Raw genomic sequence first — 13,961 nt, forward strand, 5'->3', positions numbered from 1 at the left:
ATATCTGTGACGTTGCAAAACGTATGCCTCTCTGTAGAACAGCGCTTTCCCGCCGTCCATAATTTTTCCTGCGTCAATGTAGCCGTAATTATGAAGAGCGATGTAAAAGTAATTTTTTGAAAACTATTGCTATAAGATTGTTATAATCGATGTTTTTAATACAATATTATTTAAAAATACAACTTTTAACCTTGAAATATAGTTTTTTTTTTTATCTTTCTTGTCTTTAAAAAAAATGAAAATAATATACCCATTGCTACTAGCTTTATAAGCGCTTTTGTTTTATCTTTGTTAAGTGAAATGCATAACTGATTCTTAACCACCTCTAAAATACTAAAATATATTTATCCTTGTTATCCGATTAGCTTAGTAAACCTTCTTATAATTGATAAATACCGTAAAAAAAAATCTCTCAAATAATTATATAAACAAAACAACGGCCCCCAATAAAAATAAAAATAAAAACAATGAGTGTACAAATAAAAATAAATAAAAACTCCGAGCAGCCGATTCTATGAACTACTTCTTGTTGTAAAGTATCAAATGTGTCAGATTAGAATTTTCATTCCAAGCCTTGTTTCGGTAGGCGAGAAAATAATTTTCATAGATGTTATTATCCATATTCATTTTGTTTATTTTTTAATCATGTTTATTATTATTTTGTTGACCACTTATTGCTCAAAATTTTAGAGAAATGTTTGAAAATACGAAATTAAAAAAAACCCAGAAAAGCGAGGGAAGAAATTCTCTAAATTAATTTCTATTATCTACAAGTGAACCTGAATCAAAAATAATTCATTTTCATTTTCTATGATGAAGTACACGCTGTAATTGGCATACACGAAATATCTTTTAAAATCTGTTGATTGATAAATTGTTCTCTTCTCAACGTTCATTAGCAAGTATTTCATGCAATATTAAGGACGTCTGAAATTTAATGTACAATAAATCTGTTGCTCAGTGGGTCCTACAAAGTAAAAGATCTGTGATGAATAGCTGAAAATTGAGGTTGCCATTGGGAAAGGATGATATGTAGGATAGGCAAAGAAATCATTGGGTCACCTACTAATTTAACATCCCCATTTCGAATGAAAATAAATAGTTTTAGATTAGTGCTTCAATGATGAAACGGGTATAAAATGTATTGAGATATCGTATGGCAATACAAGTATATCGGGTAACATTTGTGTACTTTTACAAAAAAAAAATCTTCACTGAGAATTCAATCGCGGCATTTGAGCCCTAAAGAAATTTTCCAGTTCTCTTAAATAAAGCGTGTATTGTGAATATTAATATTTCACGTAATCAGGTATATCAGTTACCTTTTCTATGATTATTTATTAGGAATGCGATTATTATATGAGATATTCTGATTGAAAGATGTATGAAAAAAACGTTTAACAAATTTCTCGAAAGTATGCAACATTTTACATGAAAATGACGAACTAGATAATTAGTAAACACGTTAAATAAGTTGGGATAGTACTAACAAGCTTATGATCATGTATCATTTTTTGACATCCGTTTTAAGTATACAAATAATGCATTTTATTCAGTTTGCATCATTCCTGCCAAAATCGTCCTTTTGGCGCCGTCTTTTGACGTTGTCAGTGCCCCTCAGTATTGTAACGTTACCATGGACCTTTGACGTTCTACACAATCAACAAGATTTGTGTGTAGAAGCCATAAATGTCCCTTTGGCAGCAAGAGGGTTAAGAACAACTGGAATTTATTTTACATGTATAACAGTATGATCTCGCTAATGTACGTTGTTTTCGTATATTACATTTGTGTTGGTTAATTTTTTTTCAAAGACAACTTTTCAAAACGCCGGAGACCTAAGAATTTTTATAGAATAACTAATCGAAGAATTTAATTCAAATAGAGAAAAATATTCAACGAGTGACCGAACAACACATTAATTCACGAATGCGCGTAGCGCATGAGTTAATTATCAGTGTTGTTCGGTCACGAGTTGAATATTTTTCGATATTTGAATTCTTTGATTAGTTATTCTTTTTATTACATTGGCAAAGGGCTTTTTTTAATGAAATTAATGTAGAAAATGGAAGGAACTATATCTTTTTTCTACGCATTCACAATTTGTTTTGATCCGACGTTATCGACGTCTTGACAACGCCTATTGTTGTATGACGTCAGAGAGTGAAATAACCACGTTTATTTCACATGTGAAATTATCGGTTTTTATTTGACTGGGAAATCAATGTAATTCATTGCTACCAATGTAATAACTTAATTTAAACTGACTTTTCTGACATCAAAATATAGCTTTTTGACAGGAGTATTCAACAGTATGTGTTAATAGTATGATTTCCTTTGCATATTAAGTGTGCTTCAATTTTTTTAGTTACTTCTGTCTCGTTTCTTTTGAGGTAATTCATCGTTATTTACTGATGTGAGTAAGGGAATTTAGATAATGAAATTAAAAAAAATCGGAGACCTAACAATGAGATAAGATAAACTGATTTTTTTATACCACCAGAAAGGTAAATCTATGTTGAATTCGGTCGTATGTGTTAATAAGAATTCAGATGATTAATAAAAATAATATGAAGAATTAATGAAGGGTACCCATTTATTTTCCCATTACTTACTATGTTAATCGAACATCATTAAAAACATTGCACCCCGGGTGTCGCTGATAAGGGTAATCGGCCATTAGTGTCCTTCATTCTTGGGTATGCGAAATAAAACGTAATTGAAGTGGCGTTATTTAAAATAGATAAAAAAAGATAAATTAAAATAACACGATTTTCTTTCTTTATATCATCTAAGAGTTTGAGAAAAAATAACAAACACTTGAAAGGGACGACCATTTGATTTTCTGGAGGGAGACAGGAGGATTTATAAAATGAATATCCTTGTATGGTTAGAGCTGAAAATAAATATATTTGCCCAAGACAGGATGAAAAAAAAAAAACATATGAGCATGGGTTAGCAACAGATGAAAAATAATTAGACTATCCGCAAAAATGTTCATGCCAGAAAAGAATAACTAAATATATAACTCTGAATACATGTCATTCTTTGTACAGTTATGCCAGAAGTTTCGTAAGAAAAGGTACAACAACCGCCAAAACATATGCCAGAATGAAGTCTTGGAGACCGCTGACAGAAATAAAATTTAAGTCCTTCTTAGCTATAATATTTAACATGGGTTTAGTTAGCTATAGGTAGCCTTCCATAGAAGAATATTGGAATTCATCCATGCCTAGTCAGGTGTCCCACTGGTTCAAGAAGGTTATGTCGAGAAATCGTTTCCAGAACATGCTAAAGATTTTATATGTGTCGGACTATACAAGAAACGTCCCGAGACAGGTACGTATAAAACAGTGTGTAAAATATGTAAGACTTTATACATGTAGTAAAGTCGAAGAGGTAATGATTTAAAGCCTCGCTGATCTGTTCATTTGAAATTGTTCACAGAGAGCATGTAACATATATTGTAATATTATATATTATTATCAGAAAGACATCAACTCTGCATGCAATTAAAAACCCAAACAATTATGATATGTCTTTCTTTCCAATCTATAAGTACCTTTGCTTACACTTTTCTTTATGTGATGGGCTAAAACAATCATGATAAACTTTCTCCTTTTGTTATACCTATATTTAGACGCAACCGTTCAATGTTTGTCAAAAAAAGTGTTATTCGTTTCCTCCATTAATCTTTGTTATTTATTTTTATGTCTGGTACGAAATAAGATTTTTTCTTTTCAAATCCAAAGTGTTAACAGAGGAACTTGAAGCAATTGAAAAGAAAAGTTCAGTCCTGGATAAGGGTATAAGGTATTTTTCACCCCTCCCCCCCCCCCCCCTTGCATGGTGCTTTATGATTTATAATATAAACATACAGGATAACTTCATCTCAAAAGATTTTTTTTTATTAATAGCACCCAGCTTATGACCCTGGGTCAAGATTGAGACCACTGTTGTCCTTAATGAACAAACAATTCTTTCGTTTCATTGTTCCTAAAAAAAAAAGGTGTGTGGACGAAACTTTAATGGGAACCAAAGGTCATAACGTAATGAGGCAGTATATCCCATCTAAGGCTGAAAAGTTTGGAATTAAATTTTGGATGCTTTGTAAATCATCGACTGGTTACATTTAAAAAATAAGACGATCATACAAAAAAAAAAAAAAAAAAAAAAAAAAAAAAAAAAAAAACAGAACCGTTAGAAATAAAAGGAATTAGAGAAAATAACAAATCATCGACACGAGAAACAAACTATAAAAATCAAAGATCAATTTTACATTGAAAGTAAAACGAAAACACATTCCCCGTTAAAAAAATTGAGTAAAATCAGATACTCCGGAATGTTAAGTTATTCCTCCTTTTTGAAAGACACCAAATGTGTATAGAAGCAGTTCGATTAAAGTAAAACACGTGCATTTCAATCAATATCTCTACTCAGATAGGCACATGTACGCCGTGGTACAAATATTTTTTTAATATAAAATTATGTCAATAAATAGCATATGCTACATCGGGAAATGTTTCGACATAGAGTTTTTCTTTTTTCAGGAACTCTTCGAAAGAATCGGCCTATGCCAAACACAATTCGTAACGCTAATCCGACACCTGGGAGCTTATTCACGAAGCATCCGTTAACTAACGGACCCGTTAACTTAACGGAGCCGTTAACGGGTACGTCCGTTAAAATTTAACGTGGTATTCACAAACGGTTCCGTAAACATTGTGATAACAGGTGCGATATTAACGGGTGCGTTAGTATGCAAATTAGACGTAATTGAAGTGTCGGGTGTTTTCATTGGTTTATAAACCAAATGGGCAATACAGTAAAAAAAATTTAATGTTTTCATTTTCATCATAACAATGTAAACAGACGATGTTTAAAATTTTCTCATAATTATGCTTGTAAAATTTGCTGCAATACGTCTACAAACATAACAATTAATCAACACTGCGTCTTGGTGGTGGTATTTGGTCATTTATTCGTAACGCTTAGTTTTATCATTTAATTTGATAGGCTAGTGGTAGTAGCGAGAGCACCTCAATTGGGAAATGTAGCAGTTCGATTATTTCGACAATTCCCAGAGGATCCAAAGGTTATATTGCAAGGAAAAAATATTCTTCTTTCCAACCTACCCTAATATTTTTAAAACTAAGTCAAATATCTCGTCCTGCATCAATCCCTGTCGATCGACTCATGCAAAACCAACGATATTAGATGTATTGTTGATATGTTCTCGGTACGAATACACATAAAATATCTGCCACTGAACATTAACCAAACAACAACAAATCAATCAAATTGTGTTAGTGTAGTTTTAGTCAAATCATTTTTTTCTCTTTTTGGATTAGGATAATGTCTCCCGGAGTCGCATGATAATTCCGATGTCAAAGATGTATAAAAAATGTGAACTCCGATTAAAGTTATAGCTGCGCATGACAACTTATTCAAATGAAGTTACTAATGACAAGATAACCCAAAATACTTGTTTTTGCAATAACATACACGATCAAGAAAATTTTAGAATCAATGCTGTTATTTACTTTTAATTTTCAAAGAAACAATTAGTTTTTTATGCCCCCTTCGTAGCGGAGGGGGCATTAAGTTTTACCCTTGTGTGTTTGCACGTCTGTCCGTCCGTACATACGCCCCAACATTGGTTTCCGTTCTCTAACTTTAGTTTGCCTCAACCAAATGTTATGAAACTTATACACAATGCTTATCACCACAAAACACAGATCAAGATTGAATTTTGGTGGCGTCACTTTTATTGTTCTAGAGTTATATTCCTTTACAAGTCGAAAAAATTGCTGATTTTTTTATTTCCGTTCTCTAACTTAAGTTTGCCTCAACCAAATGTTATGAATCTTATACACAATCCTTATTACCACAAAAACAGATGAAGTTTGAATTTCGGTGGCGTTAATTTTTTACCATTCTAGAGTTATGCCCCTTTACAAATGGAAAAATTGCTGAATTTTTCGTTTCCATTCTCTAACTTATTAATAAGTTTGCCTCAACCAAATGTTATGAAACTTATACACAAAGCTTATTACCACAAAACTCAGATCAAGTATGAATTTTGGTAGCGTCACTTTTACCGTTATATGCCAGCGGGGGCATCATCTGTGTCCCATGGACACATTTCACATTATTTCACTCACCTTCAGAAAGACTTTTTGTTAAGAAAACAAATCAAACAATTAATCTAAAAATCAAGAAGAGGAATGATGGATGTCTTCGAGGATTTTACTCATTTAGGCGACGATCATTTCATTTTCTAGGGAAGAGGGCTTGGAATTTTTGAGAACGTTATATAAGTTTTCGCCTGTTGCTTGGTTAGTTTATGTCCATTTTGTAAATAACTATTTCTTGCAATTTGTGGGGAAGAATATACATTTAATCCTGTCATAGGCGAGATTATTTTGTTAGTTCTTACTAGGCTAGCAGATTATTTTCCAAAATCTTCAGGACCCTCCCCCTCCTCCGAAAATTAAATCAAATTATCCTACCTGGTTTGCACGAATTTCTGTTTCGCTCATAATTCTGACCTTCGTTATGGCAAATATCAAAATTCTGAAACCTACGACACAATTTACCTGTATAGCAGGGTCGGATTCAGACACTCCTTTAACGGTGACGTCAAAAGGGGGAACATAAAGGGGATATAATACGAAGGATGTTGAAAAGCATTAGGTGGATTTCAAAAGTTATCCCTCGGGGGTACCCCGGTGTATGTAGATAATCCCACGGTCTCTGTGTTAGGGCTATAACAGAAATTGGATATGCCAAGGAGATGCTAAAATTTCACAGAATTTGTTCAGAAGAGACCTTCGACTAATATTTTTTTTAACAAATTATGGTGTAAGAAAACAAAGATTGTACTTATGTTATTTTATGTTGTTGTCCGTCGGGAGTCTCAGATTTGTCTTTTACCGACAGAATCAAATGTTTTGGCAAATTGGATTCCTATCATTTCACAATAAAATATCTAAGCTTTACCAGAGGTCATAGAAATCAGAACTAGAAAGAACACAATTACAGAGCATTTAATTTTGATCTTGATTATTTAAAATTAAATTTTGCTTTTCTAAGCAAAGCAAGTCTGTCTTCTTTATCAACAGTTCTTCCAAAATCAATACAACTTTGAATAATAAAGGACTTTTACAATCTCTATATATTATATATTTTTTTATAGGCCTAATTCTACATAGATCACTTAATCTGAACTTTGAGAGTAACTGGCGACTTTTGACATTTTTCAATCCTTCCATAGCTTTTTGATCTGAATTAAGATAGATCGGGTGACTTTTTCTGAGCATCCCTCTGGGCATGTTGCTAAATTACTTTTTTGGTTTGAAATAGTTTACCACGTAGCATTCAATATACAACCGAAACATCTAAAACTTGAAATTTTAAGACTAAACTATCAAAAAATTAAGTGTCGTTAAGTTTGTTTTAAATTTTCAGAAAAAAAAAATCATTTAAAATCAAGGGCAGATAATTATATGGAATTTGATAGGACAATTTGTGTTTTTTAAAATTTTTATTTGAGATTCGTAAGTATTTATGAAAAGCAATTCTCTCATGGAATTTTGACCAATTCTATCTTTAAATTTTTCCTCAATAAAGGAAAAATAGCCCATATAGAATAACCGCGATTTCGTTTATTTCAATGTATTTTAACGAAAAACACAAGATCCCTGATCCCTAGTTTTAAGTTTGAAATTTGCATCGACATCGACCCAGAAATCTTGTAAAAATCTATCGAACATTTAGTCACTCCAGCTACCTTAATTTTATTTTTCGACGTCAAAAAGCGAAAGGACCCATTTACCCTGTATTTGTTTTCTTTCAAAAGATCAACATCTAAAACTTGTCCAATCCTACTGGAAATTAAACACCAAAGAGCTTAGTTTTGGTTAACAACGATCATTTTAAATATTTCTGTGATAAACGCTCAAAATTTGCCAAAATTTGTCAAAATTGCGGTTATAAGTTATCTTCAGGCACTTAAAATTTGGCGATCTGTTTAGAAATAAAAGAGAGGCGAAAGATACCAAAGGGACATTCAAACTCATAAGTCGAAAATAAACTGACAACGCCATGGCTAAAAAAGAAATAGAAAAATATACAAACAATAGTACACAAAACACAACATAGAAAACTAAAGACTAAGCAACAAAAACCCATGCACCAATATTGGGGGTGATCTCAAATGCCCTAGAAGGTTAAGTAGATCCAGCTACACATGTGGCACCCGTCGTGTTGCTCATGTTAGTACAAACCCGGTGATACGTCTAATTCTGTAGGTCATATTCGGGGAAAAGGGACGGGATTGTAGTTACGACATATTCGTTGTCATCTGTGAAACGGATATTTCATAACAGTCAACTAAAAATAAGCAATCATATATTGTTAGAACCTTAAGATCACAAATAAGGCTGTGATACTATCCTTGTATATGAATTTATGTAAAGATTGAAAGAATTTTTGAAAATGTCCCTGCTGTGATACCAATTCAAGGGTAGTTGGCACTACCTCTTTGCCCCATTTAGAAACGGTAAAATAACTGAAGTCGTAGTTTTCATAGAATCGGTAAAAGTGGTAATTGAACCATTGTCTACTTTCCCTTTTGAGTATAAAGAATTAAATGAAAAAGACAGCACTCCCTGTCTTGAGTGTAAAAAATACCACGATCCTATGAATATAAGGCAATGGATAACCTTGCAACATTTAGCTTTACTACTATAACATATGACCTAGCTATTTCCTAAAAAAACACTCCGCTAAAAAGTGAATTTGATTGATAGATTGCTGTTTACTTTAGTCCAGTGGCAAATATTTCATGCATGTTCAGGACTAGAAATAAATTAACAATAAATACCATTAGTAGGTCCTGTAATTGATAATCAACCTGATTAAAGGGTGGAACATTTGGACTGCCACTGGAAAATGATCAGCCCCGGGGTATATTGGTGAAGGACAGAATTCTGACTGGACGTGGCTGCGTATTTATACATCACGCACTGCCAAACGGACGCTCATCATTAGCAAAGGTTTTACTGCTGGTAACAAAAAGACCAAAAGTGAACATATTTCTATACCACTATCCCAGTCACTCTTAGGGTGAAGAGAATATAAAGAACATTTTCTCGTCGTAAAGGAAAATGTCCAGACCACTATATACTCCATAATACGGTCAACACTGAATAGATTTCATCTGCAATGAAAAGAAATTTATTTTTTCCAAGCATGTTTGTTTCCATTTATTTACCCTGAACTTGAATTTAAAGGTCGAAAGCTTAAAAAAAATGAAAGTCAAAATATCCGTATCAAAATTGTACAATCGATAATATTTTGTTTTTTTTTATTGAACACTTTATCAAGGTTGTTAAAAACAAAACTCAACGTCATTGCATGTCCTTAGATAAGTAGCTTATCATAAATGATATCCGAATCGGTTCCAACAAAAAAGCACGACTATCTGACCATATGTTCACTCTTAAGACCATTGTATTGTAGCACAAAAGAAGAAAGAGTGTTTTTTCCTTTTTTTGATTTAGAGAAGGCTTTCAATATTGTCATACAGCAAGGGATAAAATTCAAGCGGTAAGGTTCAAACTTTTACAATATCATTAAGAGTATGTATGCCCTAAGTAAATTTTGTGTTCTATCAAAAAATAGAGTGACAGACTTTTTAAAGGCCCATGATTATTAAAATTTTCAAAAGTGACCTTCCTGATTGTCTCGAAAATTCGCCTGGTCCAGTCTTTGGTACTTGATGAGCATTCCATTATTTATTATATGCAGATGAAAATATTGTCATTTTTCTCAACCTCAGGAAAGATGAGGAAAGGACCTCAGAGTAAAATTAATCGATTAAGTACGTATTACAAAGGCTGGTGTTTGAGAATTTGTCCCAATAAAACAATAATGAGATGTTCGTTTTTAATAAAGCAGACAGGCATATCAAGCATTTTATCTCAATGAAATATTTATTGATTGTGATCAACATTTTAGTGCATCTCAATCTCTTTCCTTCGGTCAAAGGGAATTGTATGACAAGGCATTAAAAGCATACTACAAGCTATAAAAGGACTTCTTGTCATTGAATCCAAAAATAAAACAGTCTTCATGTGTTTGATCATACAATTCTTTTAGAAATAGAAACAGTTTAAAAAGTTTGAGATAGTTTAAGCCTTTCAAAAGAAATATTTAATCTCAGACTAAAACAGTAGATCAGGCTTATCCTAAGCTTCTTTCAGGATACTTGTAAACTTTTTCTTGGTGTGTTGGAAAGGGCAACACATCTTGCCACCCTTTCACAACTAAGGCAATTCCCTCCGCATTTTGGCATAACAAAACCTATGATCAGATAATGACGTAGGCATAAAATATGAGTTCATCTTTTCATTTAATAAAGGAAGCATATTTGGAGTCAACATTGCTACACGAGTAAAAATCCCCTCATGGTATGGATATTTCAACTTACAAAAGAATGTTAAATGTGTTGGTAGTTTAGCTTCTGCAAGCAATTATAGGCATACATTTTTATGCAAAAGAAATCTGTATCAGTACTACAGGGATCAATGGAGACTCAAAATGCATATCTGTGTTGATAGAAAGCTTTGTAGCTACAACACATTCAAGAAAAATTTTGGTCTTGAAAGACATCTGATTATATTACGATCCCCTGAGCGAGGGTGAAAATTCACTCGCTTGCGTATTGCGTCACATAGGCTAAGAATAGAGCAAGGTCGTTATCACATCACTTCCCGGTAAAACAGAGAATGTTTCAGGAAAACCTCAAATGCAATTGATGATGAAAATCTTTTTTTTTTTTTTGTGCCAACCATCTCAAACTACATTGTAAGAGAAAATGCATGTTTTCTAAGATTAACTCACTCTGTTCCAACTTTAAACACTTGATTCGTAGCCAGAAACTGATCTGGCTACTTAATGTAGAGTTGACATATTAATTTCTGTTTGTAACTTTAGTAATGAATGCCAAATAGATCTATAGTCTTCTCTGCACTAGACACGAGGATGGCATGCTGGTACCTAGACTCACCAATAATAATATGCCCTTTTGTATGTTTTTTTTAAATTTTAGATAAACAGGATTATTCCCAGATAAATAAATTTCTTTCTACTTTTTCCTAAAACAATGTGTGCTCCTTGTGACATCATTGAATGGAAATAAAACGTCTTTTTTCATACCCTAATTTATTTTATAATTAACGTTTTTCCATAAACTCAAAATATTTTATATATTTACAAAAAACGTAAACAACAGACAAACGACTGTTTAAAATTTAATGGGATCTCAGCGAATCGCAAAACATAAAACCTCGCATTTTTGCCGGGGGTCCTTAAATCGCAAAAATAAATGCACGCATTAATTTCTGAATTTACAGTTCTGGAGCCATTTCGAAGGTTTTCTATACATTTTTTTTCCAAATGAAGTGATACCAATTTCTAATTTGACAACAACGTTAGTTTGACAAGTAAAAATAATTTACCATTTGATTATACACCGGCTTTAAAATTTGGTCTTTTTGTTACTTTTTGTACTTCTTCTCTTGGTTGCCTTTATATTTTATTCAATTCAATAGTGTTGTTGCTTATAAGCCCTAAACTTACTTTGAATGTGACAAGAAAATCAAATAAGGACAGAAAAATGAAATATTATTTATGTGTACAACTAGTTAAGCATAATAACTAAACCAATCTCAATCTTCCAAACCTTTGGATGACCGTTAAAACACATGTGTGTGTGTGTCAGATTACCATGAACATAAGTTAAGCTAGTCGATGTTACAATAGGCCCTTCGTACATGTGTTTATCACAGAACTTATCATTGGATTACGCTTGATACATAACGACGACAGAAATTGATTATGCTTGGGTTTTTTCCCCTACTCAATATTGATTGATTGATTGTTGGTTGCTTAACGTCCAGTGGCAAATATTTCATGCATATTCAGGACGAGAACAAGTTCACAATAAATACAATAGGTAGGTTCTGTAATAGATTATGGGATTATGGTCGGAGAAATTTAGACTGCCACGGGAAATGAGGGTATATTGGATAGGGACAGAAATTTAGCCTTGCAACAGGTCACCTACGGACCCCTCAAAGAGTTGTTGCAAGGGTTCTTAACGTGCAAAGAGCGTGGCACTCTCTTTACACGAGGCATCGGATTTAACGTCCCCATTCTGACCGGACGTGGCTGCAAATTTGTACATCCCGCACAGCCAAACGGACGCCCCACTTTAGCACGGGTTTTACTGCCGGTCGGAGGAAGACCAATGGTGACCATACTTCTATTCCCCAGTCACCCTTGGGGGCCTCAATATTGAGTTTTCTTTACATCTTGCATATTCTTATGACTGTTCTTCAGTTTTCATTGAACAAATTTCGTATTCGTTTTCGTATTACATATAAGAAATATTATAAAACTCGAATCCATATAAAATGCATTCTTTAAAAGTACCCGTTTAACGGATACGTTAACGTACCCGTTAATTATCGGGCTTAACGGAACATTTAACAAAGACGTTAACGGGTGCGTTAATTAACGGAGGCTTTGTGAATACGAATTAAAATAAGCGGAAACTTAACGGAGATATTAACGGGTACGTTAGCTAACGGATGCTTTGTGAATAAGCTCCCTGATAATCTGGTATACATGAGGTAAGGAATAATGTTATGCGCCGCATATAGAGATGCTGACGGGGGAAAGGGTCCGAATGCTTAGTACTGCTTTTCCGTCTCAACATCATCCCTCCGGCCGGCCACGCATCGTTAACGGATATAATAAAAATATTGGAGCAGTTGACACAACCTATGCCATAATGAAAGCTTACGGAGGACAACGAACAAACCACAAACCCTGGAAGGAAGTTGTTCTCCATTTATTTAATCGAATTGTACACAATGCTTTCATCTTGTACAAAAAGAAAAAACTTCGGACACACCCGTGAAATCAAGACTGAGATTCATTTAGGAAGTTGTGGATTTTTTGTCCGGAATCAGAAGTGAACAACCTCGACGACGAAGACGACACCAGCGAACACGGTCCGTAACTAACTTGCCTGAGCGGAAAGAGAAGGACTGTTGCGTTTGTTCAAATAGCAGCCACGGTGGTAGGAGGAAGAATAGAACCATATGCATTTTTTGCACCAAAGGTCATCATAAGGACTGTGTTCACTAACACTAAGACTGAAGAGAATTTAATTATTCCTTATCTTTAAATTATCTTAAAATTTGAATGCCTTTGTCTTTACATGAATAAAATTGAACAGATCATATGTACATTTTAAAAAGAAGAAAAACATCACTTATGGTGCATAACATACAGTGTATTTATCACTCAATAGTTTTTGGATACCTCAAATCTTGTCTTATTTACAAATATTCTATGGCGAAATTTTACACGTATTTTAATTCATTAATTTAACTTACTATTTACTTATTTTTAACATTATCTAATGCCGATCAAAATGTGCATAAATCTAGTAATATGCATTCTGATTAACTTGATCAATTAAAAAGTATGCCATGTGTGTATTTACGTTGAAGATTTTATTAGGTTTTCAATGGCAAACGTCTCCGTTTGAAATAATATTTAGCAACGTCATCAACGTAAGTCTTTTTTGCTTTTGAAAAATTTGGCAACGAAATTTAATTTTTAAAGAAAGTTCGTAGTACACGTCTTTGAGAAAAGTCAATTAAAGTCAAATCATTTAATAGTGTTTGCGGTATCACGTGCATCCTTATATAGCCTATATATATATATATATATATATGTACTTCGTTTTATAGAATATTCATATTGCCTTATCTCCAAATGTCTAAAGTTTACTTGCATACATTTTGAATATTTATTAGCGGTTCAAATAAATCAATCATACGTTAGGTTGCCCATTTACATAAAGAAACCTAACTGACATA

General features: G+C 33.2%; 1 pseudogene; it reads left to right on the forward strand.

Moving 5' to 3' along the window:
• Positions 1-4,497: 4,497 nt before the first annotated feature.
• Positions 4,498-13,221, forward strand: LOC127724221 (piggyBac transposable element-derived protein 4-like; annotated as a pseudogene).
• The last annotated feature ends 740 nt before the right edge of the window (positions 13,222-13,961 follow it).

Source organism: Mytilus californianus, unplaced genomic scaffold, assembly GCF_021869535.1.
Source record: "Mytilus californianus isolate M0D057914Y unplaced genomic scaffold, xbMytCali1.0.p SCAF_1, whole genome shotgun sequence".
In the NCBI taxonomy this organism is placed as follows: Eukaryota; Metazoa; Mollusca; class Bivalvia; order Mytilida; family Mytilidae; genus Mytilus; species Mytilus californianus.